General features: G+C 33.0%; 1 long non-coding RNA gene across 2 annotated transcripts; it reads right to left on the bottom strand.

The window, feature by feature from the left end:
- Positions 1–492: 492 nt before the first annotated feature.
- Positions 493–4,769, bottom strand: LOC127867358 (uncharacterized). 2 transcript variants are annotated; one of them, XR_008043457.1, is made up of 3 exons: positions 2,489–2,829; positions 1,928–2,163; positions 493–1,239 (listed from the first exon to the last, which is right to left on the bottom strand). It is a non-coding gene; the product is annotated as an uncharacterized LOC127867358 (long non-coding RNA). The 2 variants fall into 2 exon arrangements; XR_008043458.1 differs by lacking the exon at positions 2,489–2,829 and adding an exon at positions 4,734–4,769 and having other exon boundaries at positions 494–1,239.
- Positions 4,770–5,094: the final 325 nt, after the last annotated feature.

The raw sequence follows: 5,094 nt of genomic DNA, 5'->3' as shown, positions 1-5,094 counted from the left end.
GTTAATTACATATACTTCATCATGGTTTTATAATGTGTGTAAAATAAATGCATAAAACCACAAAGAAATTAATACCCATCATTTTGTTTGCCAAACTTTTTTACACATGTTAACTTCTTTCATGTAAAAGAAGTAATATATATGGAAAACATTTTTGGTAGCAAATTATATTGTTGCTAGTGTTCACCTTTTACTTATAAAAGACATAGAATAAGTGTGGAAAAGCACATAACCTCATTAAATGCTAGAATTCAGGGCCCTGTCTTAACAAAGATCGTATGTCACTTTGGTTATACCTGAATATTCAGCCTACAATGAATAGGCATTTAGAATCTGTATGGTCCTAAAATAAAGGGCATGTAAATATTGAAAGGAAATAAATACAATTGACCCTTGCTCTGTGAAAATGGGGTTTAATGCATGTTCCTAAGGTGTTGTCGCAGATTAACTTGTACGGTCCGCACAGGCTAATCAGGAAAGACACTTGGTTTTATGAGATTTTTCGTTCAAAGAAAGTATTTTGAAAAAGCAAATCCAGTCAAGGCCGAAAGTGTTGTTCCAGATAAGCATATGTGGACCACATAAGCTAATCTGGGACGACATTTCACACACATGCATAAAGCCAATTTCTCCAGAACGCGGCTCACTTTGATTGAATACATGTACCAGGTCTATTAAACCTAGGCTGTTCACTGCAAACAAATTATAAATAATGTCTAAATGTCAGCACAACAAAATAGAAAGGCAAGACATTTTAACTAAAAAACTACACCATCGAAATCTAGCAAGAACATATCTGCTTACCAATCTACAAGATGTGTGAAAAAGATGCTTGTAAAATCATTGCAAGATAAGTAAAATAATGTGAAATAAATCAATTTCTCTAATATTATGTTGAGCTTAAGCATGCCAAATGATCAAATGGCAAAAAACAAATTGCTGCATGATTAAATAAACAGTTCAATATGTTCCAGCAGAATATTTCTTATTAAGATTGGCCTTATTGTTTTCTAAATCTTAATAAAATACCACTTTAGATATTGAATACCGAGTAGCCAAAATTCTTAGCAATAAAACACATAACAAACTATTATCATTATCAGAACATTTAGACTGGTCCCTAAAGCTTTTTCTTAAGCTGCTTGTAGCTCCAGTTAATCTGATTCACCTTTGTGCTGGTGTCTCTCCCTGGTAACGTCTAGCTCCTTCAACAGGTGGTCATTAGTTGTAAGCAGGAACCTGCATTTACAGTAGGGAAGTGAATGCAACACATTTGTCTTGTTAAGGTATAAATCATTTAATATTTAGCTTGATTTATGCAAGAGCTTAGGCCTTATTAAGAAACGTTAAGTATATGCAATTGTATAACTGATAACTTATTATAGTACTTTACCTGGGATTTAACGGGCAAAAACATTTTTATTCTATAACTGATACCACCAGAGTTACTGGTATAAACTGTGCAGTTTGAACCTGACTTAACTTGATACACATGTTATTTTGTATACAGTACTTATAAGTGCCGTGTTGTGGAATCTGATTTTCTGTATTGCAGCGATGTCTTTGCCTAATTGGAAAAAGGACGGGTACACTTGGGAATTATTTTTTTTTAATTCAAAAGTGTTTGAAATATCCTAAACTATGGAACTCATTCCATAAACCTTTTTAGAGTAAGCTGCTAAAAGCATTTTCCTAATCATTAATTGTGTAGGGAGTTTCAAGAACAAATTGAAAGTACAGGAAGGTCTTGTAAACAATTATTAGGAAGTATCCAATAATAAATGACTTCTTTAAGTTTGCACAGTAAAATAAGATGTATATGCATAAATATAATGAAACAATAGAAATCTTTACATTAAAAAAGAATTAGTGTAGTATAGACTGTAGTTCCAAAATATCTAGCACAGGCCTCTTTAGTGATGCCTACCTGATTACACCTCGGTGTAATGGTCCAGTGCTGACACTGCCACAGTTCCTGTATTTGCATGTCCATGCCTCCTTCTTTTACTGTCGGGTGCAAACATTGCCTTTGCAGCACTAGTACTACTGACAGAGGTTACTGGTGCAGGTGCTGGTATTGTGTACTCCTGTCACATGGGTTGACATTCAACAAATCTGCTGCCTGCCTTAAAAGAGCAGCTGCTCTTTGCTGTTGGCTCATATCTGCAAATGTATTCATGTACTTTATTTTTTATTTATAAAAACAAGTCACCATTATGTAGTATAATCATAGATTCAAGAGATAATAACTGTTACGTAGTCAGATATTACACTTGCTGATGTAAGTTTCTATACATTTTTCACAGAAATATGATCTTATCTGCTTGGATCATCTTAGTACCATCTTTATGGGAAATCTTCAACCCCCCCATTATCCTAAACGTACTTACATCTTGATGTGTTTATTTGTATGGTGTTTTTGCCCGTTTATTTAACTTACATTAAGGCAAAAATGCACTTAATTATGCTTCCTGGGTTTCACCAGTACTAGGCTAGGGCTCTGCAGTCTGGCCAGAGGAAACTCCCATGAAAAAAAATCAGCACCGCACGTGAGGATCGAACCCAGGACCCCTGAGTTACAAACCGTAAACATTAACTGGGTCACTGAGCTATACATTATAGATGCAAAGAAAAATAAGATCGATCTACCATTTAAGTCTATACAAGAAAAATCTTCATTAAATGTGTCTGTTTGAAGACACCTATTAGGTAACTTTTCAACACATACTGTGATCAACTCAAACCAATTTTGGTCAACTTATACCTGTTTTTGGTCAACTGGTACCTATCCAAAGTCATCTCGTACCCAATATACAGAAATAGGTGTAAGATTGTCAACATATATTGATAATAGTATAAAACAGTATCCGAAATATAAACATTTGAAATGAAAAAGAGAAACCATTTAATTAAAAAATACATAATTATTTTTGTTCGTAAATGAGGTAACTGTGCATACTTATTTTCTCACATTGCTCTCATTTTAATTAGCTCTTTGTATGTATTTCCATGCCGTATTGGGGATAAACTAGTAAAAAAACAATTAAAAAGAATCATTTGAATAAGATACAATTTTACCAACCTAGGTATCAACCGATGTGATTAGATAAATGACAGTGTTACGAAGATATGCGATGGTAACATAATGAAACTAATAGTTAAATTCAAACAAGCCAACAGTTAGACGTTTTGATCATCGTAAACCACTTTCGTTACAACAATACTATGGGACGTTTGACGTGTTTACAAATGAAAACAAGATTACGTCAATTAACTTCAAATAGACCTTAATCACAAACCAAATGACAACTCAACGTTCGAAATGGGGATTACAATCGTATGCAATTTACCTAATAAACAAGGGTCTCGGGTCGTTTCGCCCTTAATCCCGTTCACCTCTGTCACCCCGGGTCGTTTCGCCCAGGGTCGTTTCGCCCTTACAAGTGGGTTGTTTCGCCCTTATTTAATTATTATGTAATATTAGGCTTTTGTAAAGGATTCTTTCGCTCCGAAAAGTATTTGTTTAACATATATGGAAAATTAAGATTTTTAATACAAATTTTATTATTAATTGCAAAATTAAGATTATTTAATAATTACAAATTTGATGTTTGCTCAATTATCCGTTTGATTTTAATTGCAATTAATTAACGGAAACGTTATGATTCATTGTGTTACAAACGTAAAGTATTACGATTAATTAGTTTGGCAGAGGTATGATGCATTGATTTGGAAATTAAAATAATTTCGGGATCAATTTAACAATTATCAAACACACTTAGATCGGAAGACGTGTGATCAGATGATTGACTAATTACTAGCACAGAAACATCAAAAGGAGACATTATAAAGGCGTGATATTGTTTTTATAAACTTTAAGCCAGTTTGCATCTTTTGATCTCAAGATATTCGCCGAAAGTGTATATAAAAAGCAACTTGGCCATGGCAGCGTCAGTCGTGAATTTATATTTCGACACGTTCTTATGGCAGACGAATTGTGTATTTCGTGTGATCGGATAGTCTCACCTCGCCAACATGCCATCACATGTGATTTATGTGACAGATGGCAACATCGGACATGTGATACAGGTACGAGATGCTTATCTATTTTATTCATATTTCGTGTCGGCGCTTTTTGTCTGCATGTTGTCGTTGTTATAAAATACGCTGTTTGTCATAAAATTTTATATGTAATAAAATTTTCATAGTTTAATAATTAATAATTCTGTCCATTCTTTGATTTGCGGTATTAAAAAATATTATTTCTACCATATTTCAACTTCAATTAGCTTTAAGCGCTGACACTCTTTGACGTATGAAAGATGTAAATAATTAATTAAGTCGGTGATGTAAACAGCCCATTTTATTCTCTGAAAGATATTTGTCTACTGTAATTTTTCCTTTACATCTTTATGTTTATTTGTTTATTGATTCTATCTTCTCTTTATTATTAGTTCATGTATTAAAAATTGTAACATCTTCATGAATTAAATGTATGATGTGACTTTAAAATGGAAAATATGCTTACAAAATGCGTAGTGCATATGGAAACCGGGTCTTAACGCAATTCGTCAAACTGTTATTTTTTTGATATATACTACATACTTTTCTTTTAATATTTATTTCAATATTTACACACATTAACAAAGCTTTACAATATGTAAACAATGAGGCATACATCTATATATTCTTTTTAAAGATAGAAGTTTACGCACTATACAAGTAACCTTTACCTGAATAAGAACAGTGGAAAATACGTTCGAAATGACACGATAGAGTAATTTATCTGGTAGATATATAATACAACACCGTTCTTAATATTAACCTTTTACGAAAACTACCGTAAACAACTGACAACTCTGGTTCTCCGTCGTGTATGAATTCAGTATTACTAATGCATTCGTCTTAATGCATTCGGTATTCGGCTTACTTCATGTGAGCTGCTGCCTTGTGTCTAGTCATTTCGCTTAGTAAAACTAACAATAAATATGCTATTTCGCATTAATTTGTATTAAAATGATGATAGATCAGCTACAAGAAAATAGGCACATGAACTTTTTAACAGAAATGGTTCATTTGTCATTTACTCGCAAG

The sequence above is a fragment of the Dreissena polymorpha genome, chromosome 2 (genome assembly GCF_020536995.1).
Source record: "Dreissena polymorpha isolate Duluth1 chromosome 2, UMN_Dpol_1.0, whole genome shotgun sequence".
NCBI classification, from domain to species: domain Eukaryota; kingdom Metazoa; phylum Mollusca; class Bivalvia; order Myida; family Dreissenidae; genus Dreissena; species Dreissena polymorpha.
This window is presented reverse-complemented; position numbering and strand designations above follow the sequence as displayed.